The sequence below is a fragment of the Periplaneta americana genome, chromosome 15 (genome assembly GCF_040183065.1).
Source record: "Periplaneta americana isolate PAMFEO1 chromosome 15, P.americana_PAMFEO1_priV1, whole genome shotgun sequence".
In the NCBI taxonomy this organism is placed as follows: Eukaryota; Metazoa; Arthropoda; class Insecta; order Blattodea; family Blattidae; genus Periplaneta; species Periplaneta americana.
Window position 1 is genome coordinate 182,861,996 of NC_091131.1, and position 12,016 is coordinate 182,874,011.

Genomic DNA, 12,016 nt, shown 5'->3' on the forward strand with positions numbered 1-12,016 from the left:
GCAGTAGAGGGAAGATAGAGGAGTACTGCCACTACCATCACTGCTGCTGCTACTGTAAATTCTTGTTGCTTTCTATTAGTTTTTACAATGAAACGACTTAGGAGCCATAATCAGATAGATGACCCTTTTCAATTTTCGAAAATAAATATAAAATAATTGTTATTAAAATAATACATTTTCCTATACTCATATTAACGTTTAAGTGCGCTTTGATATCCGAAAAGTTTGCACAACCAACTGTGTGTTTAATAATATATATATTTTTAATTTCTACTTTTGAGTAGTGACTCTCATCTCCCCCCCCCCTGGAACGAAATCACAGCCCTATTGTCACAGAATCAGTTATACTGGCCTGAATATTTAATAATTTAATTCACTAAATGGAACGGCATTTCTTTATGACCTACACATAAACCGATACACACCCTTCCCCATCCCTACACAAGGCATACACAGATACACAATCTGTCAGTGACCTGCTTATACTATTTAAGATACATGTAGACCTTATTCTTAAGGTTATGGATTGTATAATTTGAACTTTTTCCTATTTGATGGTCATTTTTAATTTTTTGTTTGGACTCTCACTTTGAGGAAAAAACAGTGATTGAAGCTGTTTGAGAATACTGTTCTTAGGAAAATGTTTGGGGATAAGAGGGATGAAGTTACAGGAGAATGGAGAAAGTTAAACAACACAGAACTGCACGCATTGTATTCTTCACCTGACATAATTAGGAACATTAAATCCAGACGTTTTGGATAGGCAGGGCAAGTAGCACATATGGGCGAATCCAGAAATGCATACAGTGTTAGTTGGGAGACGGGAGGAAAAAAGACATTTGACGAGGACGAGACGTAGATGGGAGATTAATATTAAAATGGATTTGAGGGAGGTGGGACATGATGATAGAGACTGGAGTAATCTTGTACAGGATAGGGACTGATGGGGTGGTTATGTGAGGGCGGCAATGAACCTGCTGGTTCCTTAAAAACCATTTGTAAGTATGTAAGTAAGAAATATCGTTGCTGCAACAATTTAAATTTAAGATTAGTAAAAGAAATGGGTCAGAAATCTTGGAAAAAGTATCAGGTCACTTCAGTTCACCACAGAAATTCGAGAGTTTGAGGGAGCTATGACTTATCAAACAGTTGTTTGTTCTGTTGTTCATTAGGCCTACAAGAAATCTATAGGTATCAGCGATTTATTTTGTTTTATTTTTTAGTAGTTTATTTTACGACGCTGTATCAACATCTTAGGTTACTTAGCGTCTGAATGAGATGAAGGTCATAATGTCGGTGAAATGAGTTCGGGGTCCAGCACCGATAATTACTCAGCATTTCCTCATATTGGGTTGAGGGAAAACCCCGGAAAAACCTCATCCACGTAACTTGTCCCGACCGGGATTCGAACCCAGGCCACCTTATTTCGCGGTAGATACTTCATTTTTGGTATTATAATTGACGATAACTGTTTCAATATTTTCTGTGAATATTCGGATGTGCATTATGAATTTTGTGTGTAATTCAAGATTTTTGTGATGTCTTCTGATACGTCCCTAGTTACGGATAAACAACAGTACTCAGAAAATGATATTGACATCGTTGAATCAGTATTTGTAATGATTAATTTAAGGGGAGGAGATCGTATTTTTTGTAAAAATGAATAAATAAAAAAAAAAATCTTTAAAATACTCTGTTATATGTGTGCAATACATTGCATAAATTTTGTGGGTATTTTTGCCCTTATTGGATGTTGAGATGCCATTTTTAAACTTCCTGCACTCTGGATTTTTAAATCACATGCCCCCTTTGATTGTTGTTTCCGCCAACTTCATTTTTTTTTGCTACATTGCCAGACAAAAATGGATATAATTTCTAAACTATTAAAGATACGTGCATAAAATAGAACACATATTCCCTAGACTATTAGGAAACTTTTTTCTGTAACACAATTTTGGTAATTGTTTTCATTTCAAATATATGTCTGTCTGTTTGCAAAAAAGGAAATCAAAAAAGGGTTATTCAATTTTAATTGTTTATTTTACAAATGTAAAGACTAATATCAACATTCTGTGACAGACAGTTTGTACAGCATGCTTTTACAAGTGAAATGGAAAAAAAACTGTTGAATTTATCCTTAAAAATGGCTTAGATATATCGGTTTTAGTAAAATCCTACATTGAGTACATTTTTTTTTCCAATCTGAGCCCCAAAATATTTTTTTTTTTCAAAATATTTATATTTGGTTGAGTTTCTATAGCCATGAGCTCTCTACATACAAAAAACAATATTTTACACCAAATAGAGAAAATGTTTTAACAAATACCGTCTCTCCCCTTAATAACTGTGACTCTCATTCTCAGACTGCGTGCATTCACTGTGGAAAATTATTCAAATTCGCTAAAGGTGTTAATATTCATGTCACAAAAGTGCATCCAGAGCTACATCGTACATGGTTAGTGAACAGACAGATAAATGACCCATCTAATAATTGTGTTATTTCTAAATCACAAGTGACTTTATTGTTACCCCTTGAACAGGAAGCCAGTAATGGAGTTAAGTCTAACAATAATAGTCAACAACAAAATTCAGAATATAAGCAAATGGTAATGTAGAGAAGTAAATTAAATAATGATATCGATGATAATACGTTTTTCTCATTAGTAGACGAGTTTGTAGCTCTTCTTAGCTAAAGTCATTGACAGACTTTTTTCAGATAAGTTACTAATAAATTAATTGTATTGGGTTACTGTTCAGTCTAAACTTACCACTATCCAATATCCACCTACAACTATCATTGTATTTTAATTATTTTACCTGGCATATCAGACATATATAATGTGCATAATATTGTATATTTCTGGTTCTTCCATATTGAACATTAATATGCAAATGCCTCATAAATTACATATGCATTCTGACATGCTCCTAAGCAAATCACCGGTATTTCTAGTCTTCATCGCAATGTTGTAATTCATGCATATTATATGTTGTTAACCAGATGCTTTATAATGTGTTTCTGTTATTATCATGAAACCTGGTGATGCTGTAAGGCGAAAGCGCTCGTCATATAATAAAATAAAATATATTTACATACAATGATATAATTCATTGTGTAAAAGTGATAAGTTTTAACTGAACAGTAACCCAATATAATCAAATTAAAGCCATTTTCTGCCTGCATCTAAACATCCAGTGAAAAAATTTGAGGCACGTCAAAGGAAAATTAACGTTACTACAGAGAGATCATATGCACATAATTCAAATCCTGGTTAAATCCAATGATAGGTTGCCAAGTGTCATGGCGGGCGAGCGCAAGGCTACTACGTCATTCAAAATTATGCACGTATAAATTGCAGCCAACACTACACTATTTAGCGATGAGAGAAAGCCTGCAATCATGTATTTGAAAAGCCAATAAGTTGTGACTATGAAATCGAGGACGTAGTTTATAGACACAACACCAGAGTCGCATTGATACTATACATCCAGCACAGTAAACCCGTGCGGTACAGCAAGTGTTGATCCAACACATTAATACCCGGGATCGATTCCAGTATAGAAGTAATTCTTTGGGAAATGTATGAGAGAATTGCAAATTATCGTAAAATTAGGAACTTATACATCCAATGAGAGGACAGGGAAAGGACTGACAAGACGGAGACTGGACTGAGAGCACATAGAGCGCACTGGGAAGATATAGAGTAGACTGAGAGGAGATAGAGTGGACTGAAAGGACATAGATTGGGCTGAAAACATATAGAGTGCACAGAGAACACATAGAGTGTAATGAGAAGATATAGAGTAGACTGAGAGGAGATAGAGTAGAGTAAAAGGACATAGATTGGACTGAAAACATATAGAGTGCATTCAGAGTACATAGAGTGTACTGAGAGGACATAGAGTGGACTGAGAAGATATAGAGTAGACTGAGAGGAGATAGAGTTGACTGAGAGGACATAGAGTGGACTGAGTGGACATAGAGTGGACTGAGAGGACAAAGAGTGGACTGAGAGGACATAGAGTGGACTGACAGGACATAGAGTGGACTGAGAAGATATAGAGAATAGTGAGAGGACATAGAGTGGACTGAGAGGACATAGTGGGGGCTGAGAGGACACAGAGTGGACTGAGAAGATATAGAGTAGATTGAGAGGACATAGAGTGGACTGAGAGTACATAGAGTGGACAGAGAGTACATAGAGTGGACTGAGAAGATATAGAGTAGATTGAGAGGAGATACAGTGGACTGAGAGGATATAGAGTGGACAGAGTGGACATAGAGTGGACTGAGAGGATATAGAGTGGATTGAGAAGGTATATAGAGTGGACTGAAAGAACATAGAGTGGACTGAGAGGACATAGAGTGGACTGAGAATATATAGAGAAGACTGACAGGAAATAGAGAGGACTGAAAGTACATAGATTGGACTGAACAGAAGTAGAGTGGACTGAGAGGACATAGAGTGGCCTGAGAAGATAGAGAGTGGACTGAGAGGACATAGAGAGGAATGAAAGTACATAGAGTGGACTGAGAAGTATAGAGTGGACTGAGAGGACATAGAGTGGACTGAGAAGATATAGAGTGGACTGAGAGAACATAAAGTGGACTGAGAAGATATAGAGTGGACTGAGAGAACATAGAGTGGACTGAGAGGACATAGAGTGGAATGAGAAGACAGAAAGTTTACTGAGAGGACACAGAGTGTACTGACAGGACGTAGAATGGAAAGAGAGGAGATAGAGTGGACTGAGAGGACAGAAAGTGAACTGAGAGGACAAAGAGTGTACTGACAGGACGTAGAATGGACTGAGAGGAGATAGAGTGGACTGAGAGGACAGAACGTAGGCTGAGAGGGAACAAGAGTGTACTGAGAGGACATAGAGTGGACTGAGAGAACATAGAGTGGACCGAGAGGACAGACAGTGGACTGAGAAGATATAGAGTGGACTGACAGGACATAATGTGGACTGAGAAGATATGGAGTGGACTGAGAGAACATAGAGTGGATTGAGAGGATGTAGAGTGGACTGAGAGGACATCAAGTGGACTGAGAAGATATAGAGTGGAATGAGAGAATATAGAGTGGACTGAGACGACATAAAGTGGACTGAGAAGGTATAGAGTGGACTGAGAGAACATAGAGTGGACTGAGTGGAAGTAGAGTGGACAGAGAGGACATAGAGTGGAGTGAGAGGAGAGAAGGAGGACTGAGAGAATACAGAATGTACTGACAGGACATTGAGTGGATTGAGAGGAGATAGAGTGGACTGAGAGTAAAGAAAGTGGACTGAGGGGACATAGAGTGTACTGAGAGGACGTAGAATGGACTGAGAGGAGATAGAGTGGACTGAGAGGACAGAAAGTGGACTGAGAGGACACAGTGTCCTGAGAGGACATAGAGTGGACTGAGAGAACATAAAGTGGACTAAGAGGACAGAAAGTGGACTGAGAGGACACAAAGAGTACTGAGAGGACATAGAGTGGACTGAGAAGATATAGAGTGGACTGAGAGGACTTAAAGTGGACTGAGAAGATATAGAGTGGACTGAGAGAACATAGAGTGGACTGAGAGGATGTAGAGTGCACTGAGAGTACAGAAGGTGGACTGAGAGGCTACAGAGTGTACTGAGAGGACATAGTGTGGACTGAGAGGAGATAGAGTGGACTGAGAGGACAGAAAGTGGACTGAGAGGACACAGAGTGTACTGAGAGGACGTAGGGTAGACTGAGACAACATAGAGTGGACTGAGAGGACAGAAAGTGGACTCACAGGACACAGAGAGTACTGAGAGGACATAGAGTGAACTGAGAGCACAGAGAGGAGACAGAGTGGACTGAGAGGACAGAAAGTGGACTGAGAGGAAACAGAGTATACTGAGAGGACATAGAGTGGACTGAGAGGACATAGAGTGGACTGAGAGAATAGCAAGTGGACTGAGAGTACATAGAGTGGCCTGAGAGGACAAAAAGTGGACTGAGAGGACACAGAGTGTACTGTGAGGAGATAGATTGGAATGAGAAAACAGAAAATGGACTGAGAGGACACAGAGTGAACTGAGAGGACATAGAGTGGACTGAGAGGTCTCAGATTGGACTGAGAGTAGAAAGTGGACTGAGAGGACATACAATGGACCGAGAGGACAAAAAGTGGACTGAGAGGACAGAGTGCACTGAGAGGACATAGAGTGGACTGAGAGGACATAAAGTGGACTGAGAAGATATAGAGTGGATTGAGAGAATATAGAGTTGAGTGAGAGAATAAAAATTGGACTCAGAGGACACAGTGTACTGAGAGTACATAGAGTTGACTGAGAGAATAGAAATTGGACTGAGAGGACATAGAGGGGACTCAGATGACAGAGTCTACACTATCATCTCTCAGTCCACTCTATGTCCTCACAGTCCACTCTATCTCCTCTCAGTCCACTCTATGTACTCTAATTCTACTCTATGTCCTCTCAGTCCACTCTATCTCCTCTCAGTCCTCTCTATGTCTTCTCGGTCGAATATATGTCCTCTCAGTCCATTCTATCTATTCTCAGTCCACTCTATGTCCTCTCAGCCAACTCTATGTCATCTCGGTCCACTCTATGTCATCACAGTCCACTTTATGTCCTCTCAGTCCACTCTATGTCCTCTCAGTCCACTCTATGTCCTCTCAGTCCATTCTATCTCCTCTCAGTACACTCTATGTCCTCTCAGTCGAATCTATGTCCTCTCAGTCCAGTCTATTCTCTGTCCAGTCTATCTAATTTGAGTCCACTCTATGTCCTCTCTGTCTTCACAAATCGTCTCAGTCCACTCTAAGGCCTCTCAGTCCACTCTATGTCCTCTCAGTCCACTCTATCTCCTCTCAGTACACTGTATGTCATCAGAGTCCACTCCCTGTCTTCTCAGTTTACTCTATGTCCTCTCAGACCACTCTTTGCTCTCAGTCCACTCTATTTCATCTCATTCTACTCTATGTCCTCTCAGTCCACTCTATCTCCTGTCAGTACACTCTATGTAATCTGAGTCAACTCCCTGTCTTCTCAGTCTACTCTATGTCCTCTCAGTAAACTCTATGTCATCTCAGTCCACTCTATGTCCTCTCAGTCCTCTCTATCTCCTCTCAGTCCACTCTATGTCCTCTCAGTCGAATCTATGTCCTCTCAGTCGAGTCTATCTATTCTCAGTCCAGTGTATCTCATCTGAGTCCACTCTATGTCCTCTCAGTCCACTCTATGTCCTCTCAGTCCAATCTATGTCCTCTCACTCCTGTCTATCTCCTCTCAGTCCACTCTATCTCCTGTGAGTCTACTCTATCTCCTCTCAGTCCACCCTATGTCCCCTCAGTCCACTCTATGTCCTCTCAGTCGAATCTATGTCCTCTCAGTCGAGTCTATCTATTCTCAGTCCAGTGTATCTCATCTGAGTCCACTCTATGTCCTCTCAGTCCACTCTATGTCCTCTCAGTCCAATCTATGTCCTCTCAGTCCAGCATGTCTGCTGTCAGTCCAATCTCTGTCCTCTCAGTCCTCTCTGTGTCCTCTCAGTCCACTCTATATCCTCTATGTCCACTCTATGTCCTCTCAGTCCACTCTGTGTGCTATCAGTCCAATCTTTGTCCTCTCACTACACTCTCTTTCCTAGCAGTTCAGTCTTTTGCCTCTCAGTCTTATCTCTGTGCTGTAACTACACTGTCCGTCCTACCAGTCCATTGTCTGTCCTCGTAGTTCACTCTATGACCTCAGTGCATTACCTTTCCTGTCATTGGGGCATTATATGTCTTAGTATTACGATTATTTGCATATCTGTGTTACTTATAGGCTACATGTTTAACGGAATTAAATTTATACGGGGATCGAACCCGGGTAATAATTTGTTTGGTCAACAGTTTCTTTGCCGTACGGTTTTCCTGAGCTGGAAGCATCGTGTCAATGCGACTCTGGTGTTCTGTCTGTAAACTACGTCCATGATTTCATACAGTTACAACATATTGACTATGGAAATACATGATAGCAGCTCTTCTCTAATCGCTAAGCAGTGTAGTGTTGGCTGCCATGCATACATGCTTAATTCGATTTACGTAGTAACCTTGCGCGCGTCCGCCATGACACTTCGCCTCGGCAACCTAAAGGTGGATTTAACCATTATATTATATGCATTCTGACATGCTCCTAAGCAAATCACCGGTATTTCTAGTCTTCATCACAATGTTGTAATTCATGCATATTATATGTTGTTAACCAGATGCTTTATAACGTGTTTCTGTTATGATCATGAAACCTGGTGATGCTGTAAGGCGAAAGCGCTCGTCATATAATAAAATAAAATATATTTACATACAATGATATAATTCATTGTGTAAAAGTGATAAGTTTTAACTGAACAGTAACCCAATATAATCAATTTAAAGCCATTGATTTTCTGCCTGCATATAAACATGCAGTGAAAAAATTTGAGGCACGTCAAAGGAAAATTAACGTTATTACAGAGAGATCATATGCACATAATTCAAATCCTCAAAAAGCAACTAAAAGAAAAAGAGAGAAAAGGAGAGATAAATACTTTTGTCAACTAACGAAATACCAATTTTATAATCAGCGTAGAAAAGCTATTAGAACAGTTCTTAACGATAAGAGTGACAGATGTCAGATACATATAAGACATGTCTAATGTGCATAATATTGTATATTTCTGGTTCTTCCATATTGAACAATAATATGCACTGCCTCATAAATAATATATGCATTCTGATATGATCCTAAGGAAATCACCGGTATTTCTAGTCTTCATCACAATGTTATAATTCATGCATATTATATGTTGTTAACCAGATGCTTTATAATGTATTTCTGTTATGATCATGAAACCTGGTGATGCCATAAGGCGAAAGCGCTCGTCATATAATAAAATAAAATATATTTACATTCAATGGTATAATTCATTGTGTAAAAGTGATAAGTTTGAACCGAACATTAACCCAATATAATTAATTTAAAGCCATTGATTTTCTGTCTGCATCTAAACATCCAACGAAAAATTTTGAGGCACGTCAAAGGAAAATTAACGTTAGTACAGAGAGATCATATGCACATAATTCAAATCCTCAAAGAGAAACTAAAAGAAATAGAGAGAAAAGGAGAGGTAAATACTTTCATCAACTAACGAAATACCAATTTTATAATCAGCGTAGAAAAGCTATTACAACAGTTCTTAACGATAAGAGTGACAGATGTCAGATATATTCGCAGAAAATTTTTAGATATTTTGACGACCTTCTAGGGCAACTGAACAATTTAGAAAGAGACCATTATTCCACTGCAACATGGGAAGTTAAATCAGCTGTTGAAAATGATATCTTTAATCCCATTGTTACTAAGCAGGAAGTACAACAGGCCACACAAGAAATTGCAGTTGACACTTCACCGGGTTCAGAACATGTCATTGTATGCACCATAAACAATGATATCGCTTCAGATATTAATAGGACTGATTGCTACTCGCATGTTACAAACAGGAATAATACCAGTATGTCTTAAGAAATTATGAGCAGTACTTATATTCAAGGGTGGTGCTAGAGATGACATTGCTAATTGGTGATCTATTACGATCTATTCTGTTTTTCGGAGGGAATCGAAAGGGTTTTGAATAACTCCTTAGAGAATACATAACCTTTAATCCTCAGCAACAGGGATTTACATCATCTGGAATTGCAAATATAAATACTTCTACCCTTGCCTCAGCATTACAGTCTGCTAGAATACAGAAATCAGATGTTACTGTAATATTCCTAGATGTCAGAAAAGCTTTTGACAGCAGGAACTCGACGATATGAAGGTACTTGGTCTACTCGTTGGTGCTAGAGGAACAATTCCAGGCTTTCTAGCAACATTTTGGAAATCTCTTCTCCTGCCAACATCTATCTTAAAAGAAATAACTATTGCCACTATCAGGGGTTCCCTACAAGTTAAAAAAAAAAAAAAAACTTTCTATTATCCACCTTAATTATTGAGCTTTTCAGGATTTTCACTGTTGTAAACTTGTATTTTCTTTAATTGAACACTGTATTTAATGCATTACATAAATTCATTATTATCTGGTATGCCTTGTCTACGACCAACCTCAAAATACGAGGAAGCAATAAAATAAAAAATGAAAATATATACAGTATCTCAGCCATTTTTAAGATGAATTCAGAAGCTCTTAGTTATTTTACTCCTAAAAACACACTGTTTAAAATGTCTGTAGCATTATTTTGATATTCGATTTCATAATGTTAAAATAAAGAATACATCTTAATCAGTTTTAGAGATACTTTTATATAATACATCTTAAGAATCAATTTTAGAGATACTTTTATAGAAACATGGGAGGATATTTTTCAAATGCAACAAAATAACAAATCTCTGTTATACAGAAAAGTTTCCTGATCGCCTAAGAATCTGTGCTCCAAATATCATGCTTGTAGCATTAATATTTCCTAAGTTATAAAGAAATTAATTCTCCATATGCTATCATAGCCATATTCTTAGTTATTACTTAAAATAGCTGGCATCCCTGAAATCCCGAAACAAAACACTATTGGGCAGCGTTTCTCCTTCATGTCAAAATCTATTTTTTTTTTTAATTTTCAATTTAATTTGGGCTGGAAAGGGTTAACTGTGAACAAGATGAGGGAAACAGAAACACACTAAGGGCGATCTATCTAAAAATGGCTCTTAGACAACAAAATTTCTAACTACTTACGCCTAAAAAGACGCAATAAGAATCTAAAACATGACAAGAAGCCACGCTTCTTTCTTCTCTTACCTTTTTTTTCTGTTGCTAGGTGCTCCAATGATGGTAGTGGCATGGGAACAGGCACGGACTTTTGCAAGGGATCTAGTATGGGATCTTTCCTGGGATCTGACATCGAATCTAGCATAGGACCTTGCATGGGACCTGGCATGGGACCTTGTGTGAGTAGTGGCATAGGAGATAACATGTTATCTGTCATGGGGTGTGGTGTGACAGTTTGCATGGAAGCTGCCAAGAACTTGGGATCAAATCTGTCATGAGAGCTAGCATGGGAGCTCGTATGAGATTTTATATGGCAGCTAGCATCGAATCTAGCAAGGGAGCTGGTAGGAGAGGTGTCATGGAATCTGGCATCGGGTCTATCATCGGAGCTGGGTTTGGATTTCCCGTGGGAGCTGATATGAGATGTGACATGGGAGATGGCATTGGAAATGATATGGAAAGTGACATCTGATCTAGCATGGGCGCTGGCATGAGAGGTGGGATGGAAGCTGTGATCGGATCTGCCATTGGAGATGGGTTCGGACCTGGTGTGAGAGGTAGCAATGAATCTGGCATCGGGTCTATCATCGGTGCTGGTTTCGGATTTCCCGTGGGAGCTGATATGAGATGTGACATGGGAGATGGCATTGGAAATGGTATGGAAAGTGACATCCGACCTAGCATGGGCGCTGGCATGAGAGGTGGGATGGAAGCAGGGATCGGATCTGCCATTGGAGATAGGCTCGGACCTGGTGTGAGAGGTGGCACGGAATCTGGCATCGGTTCTATCATTGGAGCTGGGTTCGGATTTCCCGTGGGAGCTGATATGAGATGTGGAATGGGAGATGGCATGGGAAGTGGGATCGGACCTGCCATTGGAGGTGGGATCGGAGTTGGTATGAGAGTTGGCATGGGAGTTGGGATCAGATCTGCCTTTGGAGGTGGGATCGGAGTTGGTATGAGATGTGGCATGGGAGATGGCATTGGATCTGGTATGTGAAATGACATCGGATCTTTCAAGGGAGCTGGCAGGAGAGGTGGCATGGGAGATGACATTGGATCTGGTATGGAAATCGACATCAGATTTAGCAAGGGAGCTGGCAGGATAGGTGGTATGGGAGCTGGGATCGGATCTGCCATAAGAGATGGGATCGGAGCTGGTATGAGAGGTGGCATCGGATCTATCATGGGAGTCCAGTTCGGATCTCCCGTGGGAGCTGATATGAGTTGTGGCATGGGAGATGGCAT